This window comes from Pavona decussata, unplaced genomic scaffold (genome assembly GCF_977016875.1).
Source record: "Pavona decussata unplaced genomic scaffold, jaPavDecu1.1 SCAFFOLD_178, whole genome shotgun sequence".
Lineage (NCBI taxonomy): Eukaryota > Metazoa > Cnidaria > Anthozoa > Scleractinia > Agariciidae > Pavona > Pavona decussata.
Window position 1 is genome coordinate 672,501 of NW_028145588.1, and position 15,000 is coordinate 687,500.

The window sequence follows — 15,000 nt, forward strand, 5'->3', positions numbered from 1 at the left end:
GCAGCGCGCACAAGAACAATTACCATACGGACAGACTCTTTTTTGCCCTCTCAATAGCTCTATTTTGCCCTGAAGTCTGCACTTCCCTCAAGTCCTTACAAACATAGTTGCGTTTAATAGCGAAGTGAAGCCTACGCAATACACGTTTCCAAAGCTCACAATAGTCAGGAGTTCTTTATATATAGAGTTTTGTGTAAAATGCCTTCATTTATTGACATCTTTTGCACGTGCGTTGACCAACTTGACAAAGGGGTACCTAATAGGACATTTTCACTATGGCGTCATTTGACTACAACTACCAGAATCCGTCAGTTTTTTGTTTTCTCATGTTAATTAGAGCTATTGTTCTTTGCTCTCCATTGGGATTACAAAATTTGAATTTGAAAAGGAAAACAAAACGAATTATGGTAGTTGTAGTCAAATGACGCCATCATAAAAGTGGCCTATTTGTTGTGAATGGGCCTAAATTTTCAACTACCGTTTCTAATTATTGGCAATTGTGCCTAATTACAAAAACAACATCCTCTCTCTTTTCTGTTATTGTTTGATGATGAAGTGATTTTTCATTGCATCATTTTTAGCTAACAGGTCTATTTAACGATGCCTTGGCATTTCAGTCGTAAGAGCGGTTGTTATCATTACGGGCATTCTTATCCAATGCAGAAGTCAGGGACCGCAGTGAGGGAGGGGCTAGGGGGCATTCAGCCCCCCCCCCCCCTCCCCCACTTTTTGGATGGTTTAGAAAATATATGTTATTTCATTTTACTTAATTCACCATATCCATTACTTACAGAAACAACCGTACATTACATATTATTTAGTATACTAAGGTTTGCTCCGACAAACCCGACAATTTCAGACAATTTGCCGTTAGGTTTGTTGCTGAACGGACGAGTACATTTCAACCGTGAAAAAATGGAATTTCAGCTGTCGTTTCTAAAGTCAACTTCCGATAACTCGAACCTTCAACCGAGATTGAAAAAGGTTTGAGTTATCGGGATTTGAGGAAAAAATGGCCGGAAATAAGGAAAAAAACCGGTGTTTACTGTTTATTTCTATTTCTACAGTGTACATTTTACTAAACCAGCAATGAAACCTGACCTGTACTGACACACACGGCGGTTTCAAAATAAATGCCATGTTTCTGTTTGTTTTGACCTGTCACGTCTTGCAACTGACAAACATGGTTCGACCTATCGGGGGTAAAATTACAGTAAATGTATGACAGAAATCCAGGGGAAATCGATTACAGTTCTCCCGGGCTCGAATTAGCGCGAACTGTGTGTTCGAGTTAGTGAGGTTTCGAGTTATCGGGAGTCGACTGCCTTTTCATTCGTTCTTGAATCGGGGTTCACGAAGATTTTAAAAGTTTGATCACTGAAAATTAAAAAGCTCGAGTAAGATCTTGCACTAAGGCATTCATTTATGAAAGGTAATATATATATTTAGCCAAGCCTAAAAGCGGAGGTCCAATTTTTTTCATAGCATTTATAGAAATCTGCTTTTCGTATGAGCGTAGTAACCTTACCAGTTTCTCATTCTTTCTGCAGTTATATATATTTTTAGTGCATATGAAGCAAACTTCCCATCGACAATAACAATAATAATGTCATACAGAAGGCAAAATTATTTAATGCTGATTTGTTGTAACAGAAGGCATTTTTTCCTTAATTTTCCTTTCACCGCGGTAAGGAGGAGGTGATCTTTGCGCTTGTGCCCCAGTCTCGTCCCCAGAGCCCCAGCGCGTCAAACATGGCGGCGGAAGGGGCGAATTTAGTTGTCTTTGGCTCTTTGCTAAGTTGAAGAAGAAGAAGTTTTCTAGTTTGGAAGCGATTGAAGTTTTCCTACGCCTCATGTTATTTTTCCTGCGCGACTGTGTGAAAAATGTTCCGTTCTACAGCAAATTTGTTGGGCTGAAGGAAAATTTTTAGTTTGATAAATGTCAAAAGTAGATGGGGTTTTGCTGTGTCGGTGGAAGGCGAAAGGTCCGACGGCTCTGTCAATCAAGTAGGTAAGATAACTTCAAATCTTTATGTATGGATGCACATATTTGTTCTGTTGGATGTGTGTGTTTTTTTTTTCTGAAGGAAGAGCAATTTTCTAAAAAAATCTTTGATCTTTAATCAAGATAATGTTAAAATGGCAAGCTAATACGGACAATAGTAGGCCAGTGTTGTTATATATATGAATTGATGTGGTCGGTAACATAATATGCACAATACTAAGAGATCGTTTCAAACTGCGGGCCAATTGAAAATCGAGTCATTAATGGGGATTTACAAAATATTTTAGATTTCATCGTTTTCTACTCAAATTGAGTGATTTTTTTTTTTTGATGTTCAGGTTCTATTTGAGGGAGATGCACATTGGAGATGTTTGAATACAGGAGAAATATTTCAAGTCAAGTTAGCTTTGGGTCATTTTTCTATTTTCTAATACTGTACTTGTAGTTGATTAATTCAATAAATTAGATTAAAAAGCTCATTTTTTTAAATTTGTTTTTCCCAGGTTGATAGCTATTCTTGTACACATGAAGTTGTTTTTTTTTGTTTTTGTATGTATAAACTCAAATTAGGTGCTCAGTTCCATGCCTTTCATATTGATTTAAGAGAGTCAAGATGTCTTTCTTGCTCTCAACTTATCTAAGAATGCAGTATAATTTTCCCATTTGTTTTGGAAGGGATAGGAAAAACATGAACCTTTCATAACTTCCTGTCAATCACATTAATCCTTTTGTTTTGAGAGTGCAAAGTGATACTGTTTTGTTCAGGGAAACCACAGCAGTAATGCATGAGTCAACGAACCCCCCCCCCCCCCCCACCCCGGGACAAGGTGGGGATCTGGAAAAAACCTTGCTCAAATCTTGAATAATATCCCCACCCCTCGGGATCCTTCATAAACTCAAAGCATTACCTAATACCCCACCCCTGGAGTTTTAGCTAAAACTGTGGGCCCCAAAATTATGTCAAGCACAAAATATGCAACACCTTGCACACCTTTTTACCTGTTTCCTACATGTAAATCCGCTAGCATAGGTGCGGTTTTACGTAATGTAAAATTTATTTTAGTCTTTTATGTAGGTATATATACAGGTCACTTATGTTGTATTGTAAAACTCCCTGACGAAGTGTGCGTTTGTCACACGAAACGTGTAGGACAAAATAAGTCGTTTTACAACTGTAAGAGTTTGCAGATGTGCTGCTCACTAGTTTTATCTAAAAAATTCTTTGACATTGCAGTCTGTTCACAAATCCCCACCCCCTGGGGGCAGCTAGATCTACTAAACGCTTCCAATGCCCCACCATCTCGGGCATGATTTTGTATCAAATCCCCTACTATTCCCTTGTAATCCCCACCTTGTTCTGGGGTGGGGGGTGGGGGGGTCAGGGTTTTCGTTGACTTGTGCATAATTGTCTGGCTCTTATTCTTGATATTGCAAAGTCAACATGACAATCACTTGTGCCTTTTGCTACTTTATATACAGTCATTTCAACTAACGTTGTCGGTTCAAAGCATAAAGCTAAAAGACAAGACCGAAAGTTCACGTGGGATTTTTATGAATAAATAATTCATCAAAATCAGTCATGCCTAAAGAAAACAATAAGCTTATAAACTGCGTGTCAACACTGCAATTATTAATTTTGATGATGTCTTCTGTGCTCAAGTTTAGCGGTGAGTCATAGAGAATTCTTCGCAGAGCCCGTACATCCTCTAATGCATCGTGTGCATCAAATTCTTCGTTGAAAAGGTGGATGTACAGACTCCGCTGGTTGAGTTTGCAGAAGCCACCATTTCCGAGTAGAAGCGCTGTGTGTTTGTCGTTGATTAGGCTCTTGACAAGATGCTTGTTGTGATACTGCATAAATTAGCATGCATTTCTGTATCACGTGATTTATTGTTATGTAATCTGACCTCGTGGTCTTTTGCTCGCCGCCATTAAAGTTGTTGAGTTGTGTTGATGCTCGGTGTCCTTACGTTGATCGTAACATGGTGTCAGAGAGCGGGATCTAGACCAGATTATCAAGGTTCACTTCCTAGCTTGGAAGTCTTCAAGTCCAACGCTTCGTCCGTTATTGGTAGGCTCACTGAAGTCTATAGTTTTCGTTCGAGTGCGTTTGGATCGTCGCACGTTTTACATGGCTGCTGTTAGTACTACCGCTAAAATCCCCTCGCCGTTGAATCTTTCCGACCGTTTACATCAAGGAGAAAAATGGAAATCATTTCGTCGTGAATGGAAGTTTTACGAGCTAGCGGCTGGCATTCACAAGAAAGCACAGGAAGTTCGGGTGGCTTCGTTGTTAAATGTGATCGGCAAAGAAGGAATGGACATGTACGAAACCTTTCAATGGGGAAACTCGTCGGACGCTCTAAAAATTGACAAGGTCTTGGAAAAGTTCGAGGAGCGTTGTGTCCCTGCACGTAACGAAACCTACGAAAGATGTGTTTTCTTCAAACGTGAGCAATGGTCAAATGAATCGCTTGATAGTTACATAACTGCATTGATGAAGCTTTCAGAATCATGTAGTTTTGGCGCACTTCGTGAATCGCTCGTTCGCGACCGGCTAATTCTTGGTGTGAAGGATGACAGAGTTCGTGAAAAGCTTCTTGGAAAGCGAGACCTCGACCTAGATAAAGCCATCGAAACTATCAAAGCAAGTCAAGTTACTCACTCGCGAGCGACAGAAATCTCAGAATAATTTTCAGCTAACGAAGATATTAATGCAGTGGGGCAAAGGGCGAAACCCAAGCGCGGGAAAGTTCCGCGCCGCAAACCTCCCAGCAAGGACCCTCCCAAGATTAAAGAGTGTTTGTTTTGTGGTGGTACCCATGCACTGGGAAGGAAATTGTGTCCAGCTTCAGGTCAGAAATGCAAGAAGTGTGGTAAAGAAGGCCATTTTGCAGTCAAGTGCCGAAGCAAGTCTGAAGATGCAAAAGTTCACATGGTCGAACAAGAAGAAGTCTTTTACGTTCATAGTGTCAGTGGTAAAGATCAAGCTCTTGTTTCGCTTACTTTGAATGGTTCAGCATCAGTAACCTTTCAAATTGACACTGGTTCTTCTGCAAATATCTTGCCACTACAGGATTACATCAGGGCAACAAAAGATTACAGCAAAGCTAACATTGTTCCTAAAGACATCACACTAGTTATGCACGATCGCTCAGAGCGAAAGGCTCTTGGTTTTGCAAGGCTGAAAGTGGCACATAAAGGTAGCAAGCATGAACTTAACTTTGTTATTGTTGATCAAGATGTTACTCCTTTGCTTGGTTTGAAGTCATCCCAAGGCATGGGTCTTGTGAAGATTATGGTACCTGGTGTTGATACCTCTGTCAATAATGTAGTTGCAGCTCCAAAGAAAGAGTCAGCAGTTTCTGAGAATGTCACAAAGGATCCTCTACTAATCCTTTTTGCTGATGTGTTTCAAGGTATTGGCTGTTTACCTGGAGAATACAGCATTGAGCTCAGCAAGGATGTGCAACCTGTAGTTCACCCCCCACGAAGAGTGCCTGTTCCTAAGAAGGAAGCAATGAAGGCAGAGCTTGACAGGATGGTTGCTGACAAGATAGTTACTCCTGTTACTGAGCCAACTGATTGGGTATCCAGTGTCCTAGCAGTGCCCAAGAAGAATGGATCAGTTCGCATCTGTTTGGATCCTAAAGATTTGAACACTGCAATTAAGCGCTCTCACTATCCCTTACCGACAGTGGAAGATGTCACCTCTCGTCTCACCAATGCCAAGGTTTTCAGTGTTTTGGATGCCAAAAGTGGTTTTTGGCAAGTTAAACTGACTGAGAACTCCAGTTACCTTACCACATTTAATACCCCTTTTGGCCGTTTCCGTTGGCTGAGGATGCCATTCGGCATTAGTTCTGCGCCTGAGATATGGCAGCGGAAGATGCATGAAGCCATTGAGGGTCTGCAAGGAGTTGAAGTAATTGCTGATGATTTCCTTGTTTGTGGATTTGGAGACACGGTAGATGAAGCAGTGAAGAATCATGATCAGAATTTAACCGCCTTTCTACAAAGATGCCGTGAGTTGAATCTAACACTTAATTTTCAGAAGATTAAGCTTCGCCTATCACGTGTACCATTCATGGGCCATTTACTCTCAGCGGATGGTGTTGTGACTGACCCAAACAAAGTTCGTGCCATACGTGACATGCCTGTCCCGACAGATGTCAAATCCTTGAAAAGATTTCTTGGCATGGTTACTTACCTAGCAAAGTTCTTACCAAATCTGTCAAGTTTCTGCGAGCCATTAAGGCGACTGGAGCTTAAGGATGCTGAATGGTGTTGGCTGCCTGTTCATGATGAAGTTGTCCAAAGTATCAAGAGTCTTGTTTGTGAAGCTCCAGTGTTGAAGTTTTATGATGTTAATCGTGAAGTCACAATTGAAAGTGATGCGTCTCTCAGTGGACTTGGCGCCTCCTTACTTCAGGAGGGACAGCCAGTTGCATTTGCCTCAAGAGCTCTAACTCCAGCGGAAAGTCGTTATGCTCAGATTGAGAAGGAACTTCTCTCCGTGGTTGTTGCATGTGAGAGGTTTGATACGTACCTGTATGGTCGAGATGTGGTGCATGTTAAAACAGATCATCAACCCCTTGAAGCCATCTTTAAGAAGGACCTTGGTTCTGCTCCCAAGCGTCTTCAAAGGATGTTGCTTCGCTTACAGCGTTACAACCTTGATGTCAAGTATCAAAAAGGAAGCTTGATGGTAATGTCTGATCCCCTGTCTCGAGCCTATCTCGACGAACCTCCTTCACAGACCGAGTTTTGCAATGAGCTCGAGGAGATAGTACTTGTGGAGGATCTCCCTATTTCAGAAGCACGACTGAAGGAATTCAAAGAGGGCACCGCCTCGGATGACATCCTTCAGATCCTCATGTCCAATGTCCTAGAAGGTTGGCCTAAAACCCTAGATGAAGTTCCAGCTGAGGTCAAGCCATACTTCCAAGTTCGAGATGAAATCACAGCCCAAAATGGTTTGCTGTTCAAGGGCGAGCGCCTCATTGTACCTGCCAAGTTAAGAAAGGAAATGATGGAAAAGGTCCATTCGTCCCATCTTGGTATTGAGGGCTGCCTTAGACGAGCCAGAGAAGTGTTCTACTAGCCGCGCTTGAATGCCGAGTTAAAAGATTTCATTCTCAAGTGTGATATCTGCAACTTGTACAAGCCAGCACAGCCTCGAGAACCACTAATGCCACATGAAATTCCATCAAGGCCTTGGCAAAAGGTTGGCACAGATCTGTTCTTGTTTGATCAGCGGCAGTACCTGATTACTGTTGATTATTATTCTTCTTTCTTCGAGGTGGATAAGCTTAACGTGACAGATTCCAGAACTGTTATTGAGAAGTTGAAAATGCAGTTTAGCCGGCATGGAATTCCGGAAATCGTCATTTCTGACAATGGACCACAATATGCTTCTGCAGACTTTGCAAAGTTTGCAAGTGACTGGCACTTTCAACACATCACTTCCTCTCCACGGAACCCCCAAAGTAACGGAAAGGTTGAAAGTGCGGTAAAAATCTGTGAAAACATCATGAGGAAGGCCGTGCATGGAAAGTTTGACCCTTATCTTGCCCTCCTAGACTATCGTAACACGCCTACGGAAATTGGTTCATCCCCAGCACAAAGGTTGTTCAGCAGGAGAACACGCAATTTGTTACCGCTGTCAAGTAAACAACTAGAGCCTAAGTCAGTTCCCCCACAGGTTGTGCAAGATAAACTGATTAACTCTAAGCAAAAGCAGGCTTTCTACTACAACCTGAAAGGTACAGCATTACCTGAGTTGCAACCTGGACAGACTGTCAGGATGAAGAGGCCAAAAGAATCTACCTGGTCAGAAGCTGTTTGCAAGAAAATGATTGGCCCCCGTTCATATGTGGTTGTATCGGGTGGTCGAACCTACCGTCGAAATCGCCGACAGCTGCGATCAGTGCCGCAGTCAGATTTCCACCCTGTTGCAAAACCAGTAGCTGAGCTTCTACAATCAGTACTACAAACAGACCCCCCACCTGTTGTGAAACCTGCTGCTGAACATGTGGAAGCTGCATCCCCTCCAACTGTTACAAGGAGTGGTCGCACTGTCAAACCACCAGCCCGTTTTCAGGACTTTGCAACTTAAACTGTATACTTTGTTAGAAACTTTATTTTGAACATTGTTGTTTATTTTGCTAAGAAACTCAGTCGCAATTTACAAGGCTCAGTAAGACACTTTTTTTACAAAGGGGAAGATGTTGTGATACTGCATAAATTAGCATGCATTTCTGTATCACGTGATTTATTGTTATGTAATCTGACCTCGTGGTCTTTTGTTGTTGAGTTGTGTTGATGCTCGGTGTCCTTACGTTGATCGTAACAATGCTGACTGTCGGCAAAATTGACATTCAGTTCGGTAAGATTATATCTTGAAAGGTTCTGTCACTGTTTCGAAGCAGTATAGGCACATCAAATGTGGCAGAATTATGGCCAATTAAAACTAAAGTAGAATTAGAATCTTTATCTTGTAGTTGCTTTAGAAATGTAATAAAATCTTGAAGTGCCTTTCCTGGGTTGACACTCACCACCGTACTGTTTGATTTACACAATGTCCTTTTTCCATTAATTGACTTGATAGTCAAATTGTTTACAAGTGAAGCCCCAGAGCTGATGTTACTTTTTGGTAGAATATAGTGTGAGAATTCATGCTTGCCATCTTCACTGGTGGCGGATATTTGACAAAGCTCAGCTGCTCTCCCGGTACATGTTGTCTCGGTGTCGAATACAATAATTTTTTTTTTAGTGTATTCGACACCGAGACAACATGTACCGGGAGAGCAGCTGAGCTTTGTCAAATATCCGCCACCAGTGATTGTTATTAACTTGTGTTTTCTCATGGGGTCATATAGTAAGGAAACCTGGGTGGGTCGTGGTTTGTGAGGTGACACTAGTTGTTCATATCTTTTAAATTCAGTTAATGGTATCTTCTCCGACAGATCAATTGCAATTTGCGAGTCTGCGCTTTTTGTGGTATCTAAATTCAAACCCACTGAAGATCCATATGTGGTTCCCTCATTACTTTCCTTTCTCAGTGTCTGTGTGGTTTTCTGTCTTGCTAGCTGACTACGCCTACTTTTGAATTCTTTTGTTGTTTTCCTCTGTTTGTTGTAAGCAACCCTTTTGTCCATTGCGGCAGCATGATCAATGTGGTGAAATCCAGGCTCGATGTTGAGATGTTCTAATGCTTTTGCAGTGTAACTATAATCAATGTTGGTTTGAGCTACATGTACTCCACATGCAACCCTGAAGTCATTGCTTTCACTGCCTCCGTAATAACGGGTCTTGGGATTTTTTGCACCTATAGTGCTGTTGAGGCTCTCATTCCTCTGCGAATTGGTTTTTTTTGTTGACAACAATGTCAGTCGAGTATTCACTGAATAATTCAGTGAGTACCTTCTTTAGTGCCTCGCCATGGAGATCTTTACAATTTGGTAGGTCTGTGTGCTTATAAGCAGTTGGATTCTGCTTATAACCACACCAAGAGACATTGCAAGAAGTATGGTACTTCTCCAAATGCATGGGGGATGATGCATTGGAGGCCTTGTTTGAGTGATTTTGAATCCCCTGCATTTTGAGTTACACAGTAATTAAAACACTTCGTCAGGTAGTTTATGACTTTCGGACTCAGAGCTGCATGAACAGTTGGATCCCTTGAAACGATCCTTTAAATTGTACAGTCTAGAGTTTAGGGATCTTTTAGCATGCACGATGTCAGACCATTTCTGAACACCATATGGTACTTTCTTGTTGATGTCCGCTAAGGTTGTGGAGTCGTCATCCCCAACATAGACAGAGTATTTAATACCAGATTGTGGAGCTTTGGTCCATAACTCGCAAGCAACATCTCTCTCCATACTCTTTGAAGATCCGCTGTGGTTCTTACGGCAGTCATGTTTGGTTTCTTTACCTGTCACTTTGTTGGCTGCACATGACCTACACATCTTGCATCGAGTAGAGTAACTAAGCACCTTTTCATTTGCAAGGCCCATTGCAGCCCCATGACCAGTTGTGGAATTATGCCCCCTCCCCCGTTTCTGCCATCCCATGTCATATGATACTGCAATGCCTACAAGACCCTCAGTGGGCTCAACAGTGGATTGTTCTGCGATAGCTTTTTCTAATTCAAGGCTATTATACAGTCACAACTTTCTCTTGCCAGTTCCTCCACTGCTTTTCCAATTTCCCTTTCTCGTGTTTTAAAAAGTACCATATTCATTGTTGGAATGTTCATTGTGGACAACAAATTACTCAAGTGTGTATGCCCAATCCCAGCATGCAGGGACCCAATGCCGCCCTGGTGTTGACATCACTCACAAGAAGGCCACGGCTACCAGTCCTGTGTTGTGCTGACGATTTCACTTCATTTGTGCCACCACAAAAAGTACACTTTATGCTAAAAAAGCTAGACAATCCACTGCGTTTTTTCCATAAGAATGTTTTGAAGGGATAATGGACCTGTGTGACCAATAAATAATATTAAAGACTCACCATGGTGGTCTTAGAGTACGAGCAGTCTCTTATTTTTGGTTGGGATAGTGGAGCGAGCAAGCCCGCACGCGGAAGTCGCCTGCTGCGGAAAGTCACCCACGTGAGGGTGGGTATTTTTGGTTTTTTTCCTCGAGAGGGTGACTTTCCGTAGAAGGTGACTTACCTCGCTCACACTACTAATGCTCGCTCTACTATTTCAAACAAAAATATTATTTGACCCTAATTCTCTTGTCCCCCATTGTTTAAATTACTCACTTAATTACATCCATTTTGAAATCACTGGTGATCCTTGGAATCTGATTGGTCCAAAATGATGCAATTTATTCCCAAATTGCACCATTTCTTGCTCTAAATTGCATCCTTTCTTTAGCCCATCAAAATGGAAATAAAGGAAGTAACACAAATAGAATATTAATATTGAAAATGATACTCTGTGATTTCAAAATGGATGTAACTGTATTTATTTTTTGCTAGAAATGGATACCAGTAATTTGACAGAACTAAGTTATTACTAAAAAATCATTTTCTTGATTACAAATTTACAGTAATGGTAACAAAAGCAGGAACACAAGAGAACAGCTGTGGCAAGCCAAACTTTTTTCACAGCAGTTTTCTGCTCTCCCAATCTTTGACTAGTGTTACCATATTCAAATTGAAGTGGCTTTCGCTCAACCGAATGCAAATTGAAATAGAATGATTTCATGTCATAACCTGTGAAACAAGTTTATGTTCACTATGTTTTATATTGGTAATTGAACTGAGTGGAGTGCAATTTGGTCTGAAATCATACGCGTGATTTCAAAATCAAACGAGAGCGCAGCGCAATTTGATTTAGTAATAACTTAGTTTTGTCAAATTACTGGTATCCATTTCTAGCAAAAAATAAATACAGTTCTGGCTGCTTTTACAGTATTTAGTTATTTGAAAATAAATCATGTGACTAAGGTTAGCCTGTATACTGGTTGAATGTTGAAGCAAAATAAAAAAATAATAACAATAAAAATAAAAAATAAAAAAAATCTGAAAAAATAATAATAAAAAAAATCTAAAAAAAAAGTATTTCAAATCTTTGTTTCCATTCATCTCTTTTTAATTGTTAGATAGTTAAAGCAATGTAGACTTCAAGTAGTCTCTTATTTAGCTCAGAGAGAGTGGAAAAGATGCTTGTCACAGAGAGACAGTGTGGGGGAGGGAGCTTTTGTGTTTCATCTGCTCCACAATCACTGTGAGAGTAAGATACCACTCATAGTCTACAGATAAGACTGTAATAGGGTGATTTTACTTTTTACTAAAAGAGATTATGATTCATCTGATATTGCAATACACTTGGAATAAGAAATAAATCTCCATTAGGTATCATTTACATTGAATAATCAGTGAAAAAACCATTCTCTTCCCCAGAACTGCCTTGCCCTCCTAGCTAGTTCAGAGAGCCAGGCAGCTTTGAGCTTTGGGTACCAAAATGAGGAAGAACCAGATGTAGAAGAGAAATAATTTAATCAACAATTTTATGGAAAAGCAAATTAAATGATTTATCTACATTTCTTGAGTTTGAGCCTTGCCATATAAGAATACTGCTTGAAGAAAACTTAAAGCAAAAATTTATATTTTCCATGAAATAATCTTCAATTGTTGTTCTACAGTGCATCAGTGAGAATATCAGGGATAATTTTGACTTACCTGCGTGACAGTGTGAGCAGCATTTCAGGTCATTTGTTAAGACTTCCAAATCAATCACTCTTGACCCTGAGGGCTGAAAACTCTTTCCATTGACAGTTTGCTATAAGACAGATAATTGTCTGCATTGAAGACTTCTGACAGGAATGCGACCGGTTTTTACACGAGACAAAACATGTTACAATTTTGGGTTAATTGAATAAAGTTCATCGAATGAAAGCTCACCTCTTGGGACCTAGTTGCCCTTTTTTTAGCTGGCTCCATATATTCTTCCTCTGTTTCATTTTCTTTTTCACTGGGTCGTTTTGACTTCGCCGCATTTGCCTTCGCGAGGCTTTCAAACACGCTTTGTCGTTTTCGTGAGGTGAAGCACCCTTTATAGCGTGGAGCACACACAAAGGGTTTTTCTTTTCCATCATCTTCGCCACCAGCGTCGTAAGCGACCGAAAACATTTTAAACAGTGTCCTGATATCGACGCCAGCCCATTAGAAAGGCCGAAGAAAACCGAAAATGCATTTTTCTTCTTCTTGACTTTTGTTGTTTCCTTCACTAGTCAAGCACTCGATCGCGGAAAAATTTGCTTTCACCATGTTATACGATACACTGACTGCGGTTTTAACACAATTTTCCTTGAGGTACCAACTCAAAACATTTCGAGGACCAAAGCTTTTAGGAAGACTTAACCAACAACTCGTACTCGAAGGCGTATAAAATTTTTGGGACACAACTATTTGGCCGCCATCTTTGTTTTGATTTTGTGAAACTTTAAATAACGCGCGCGTGTCGTGGAGGCTAGCCAGACTAGTGCGTAGGCCTTGCGCGAGAAAAAACTACTTCTAGCCACCTTAAGAACTGTGAAGTGCATAATGGTGTCACAAAGGTGACCAAAGTTTTTTTCCACTTTTAAAATCTAGTTTTTAGGTACAATCTAACGTGGTCATTACTTAAGGTTTACTTGTTACGCGGGATGCCCTGAGGGGGCATACCGTGTCTAAAAACGGGACGATTTCTTTTTTTTCTTCGTCGTAGCTACAAATCGCCACATTAATTTATTCATTAAACTCTCCCCTCTCCTACTGGGGATGTATTCTTCTGATTGTCTTCAACAACAGCCCGCCAATCAAAATCCATTCTTGTCGCTTATATCGCGAGGGAGGGGACCCACTCACCCCTACCTGTGTGACGTCAATGCATCATTTGATCTATTTATTAAAGACAGATTAAATTGTCGCGCATATTGTCTTAACATGTTGTGGACTCAAGTGTGCCGTTTTCAAACGGAAACTTCACCATTTTGAAGCCGTAAATCGAAAGAATAACTTCTAAGAAGCACCCGACACGTAAAACGGTGGAAATTGGTGAGTTCTTAGCGAAGGAATCGTGCTTTGTTTGACAGTCTTAGATCAAACACGCGAGACTGAAAAGAGGTCATTGAGAAGCTTACGTTATCGTAATGGAATTTCACGAATTTCCGCTGATAGTCTGAGTCGCGTAACACAAGGGAAGCAACGTAACGCGATCGTCGTGACTCAAACTATTCCATTAGCAAGGATAGTTTTATAAATCGGTGAAGCATACAGTTGGAATAAATGAATCAGCCCCAGCATCACGCGTTATGCCAGTATAACAGGCATCTTGTTTTTTTTTTTTTTTTCTTCCTCGTATCCACAAACCGGTTCATTAATTTATTCATTAAACTCTCCCCTCTCCTACTCGGGATGTATTGTTCTGATTGTCTTCAACAACAGCAGGCCAATCAAAATCCATTCTTGTCGCTTGTATCACGAGGGAGGGGACCCACTCACCCTTACCTGTGTGACGTCAACGCATCATTTGATTTCTTAATTAAAACTGCATTAAATTTGGCGCCATATTGTTTATAACATGTTCTGGACTCAAGTGTGCCGTTTTCAAACGGAAATTTCACCATTTTGAAGCGGTGAATCGAAAGAATAACTTCTAAGAAGCACTCGACATTTAGAACGGTGGAAATTGGTTAGTTCATGGCGAAGGAATCGTGCTTTGTTTGACAGTCTTAGACCACGACGCCAGACTGAAAAGAGGTCATTGAGAAGCTTATGTTATCGTAATGGAATTTCAAACATTTCCGGTAAAAGTCTGAGTCGCGTAACACAAAGGAAACAACGTAACGCGATCGTCTTGACTCAAACTATTCCACTAGCAAGGATAGATTTATCAATCGGCGAAGCATACAGTTGGAATAAATGAATCAGCCCCAGCATCACGCGTAATGCCAGTGTAGCAGGCATCTTGTATTAATATCAGCCATCCTCTACCATTTTCAGTTGTGAGAATTTAAAGACGAGAAGAAAACTTTGTTCGCCAAGGAAACAAACGTTTCTACTTACAGCCGTATTAGTCGTGTATTATTTTTGAAGACATTTTTGGGCAGGTCTTGTAACTGGTTGTATTGTAGATACCTAAAAATGTGAATGCAATTAGCGACATGGATGGAAGAAATGCAATCACGTACACTGATGGGTATACAGAGTCAGTACACTATACCTTCCTAATACTAATCAAAGTCTTTGGTACTGTATGATTGCATGTGTGCCTTGGAATTAAACAGTACCAGACATTTCTTAATGGCCTAGAATGTCTTTAGTAAAGTCAATAAAATCATTAGTTTGGATTAGTAATCAGAAGGTGTAATAAATAAAATAAAGTTAATAATAAAATTAAGTCATTCATCAGGGGATTAAATCACAAACTAAACAAAAAACAACTGGAAGTGATCTATTTTCCGTAGTTCTTAGAACTTAAGGCGGGGGTAAAC

The 15,000-nt window shown here is 40.6% G+C and overlaps 1 protein-coding gene and 1 pseudogene across 1 annotated transcript in view; both read right to left on the reverse strand.

Annotated features, from left to right (window-relative positions):
• LOC146463384 (uncharacterized) overlaps window positions 1-15,000 on the reverse strand; it is a 432,669-nt gene that overhangs the window by 189,347 nt on the left and 228,322 nt on the right. The window lies entirely within an intron of this gene.
• On the reverse strand, window positions 3,422-12,655 carry LOC146463390 (uncharacterized; annotated as a pseudogene).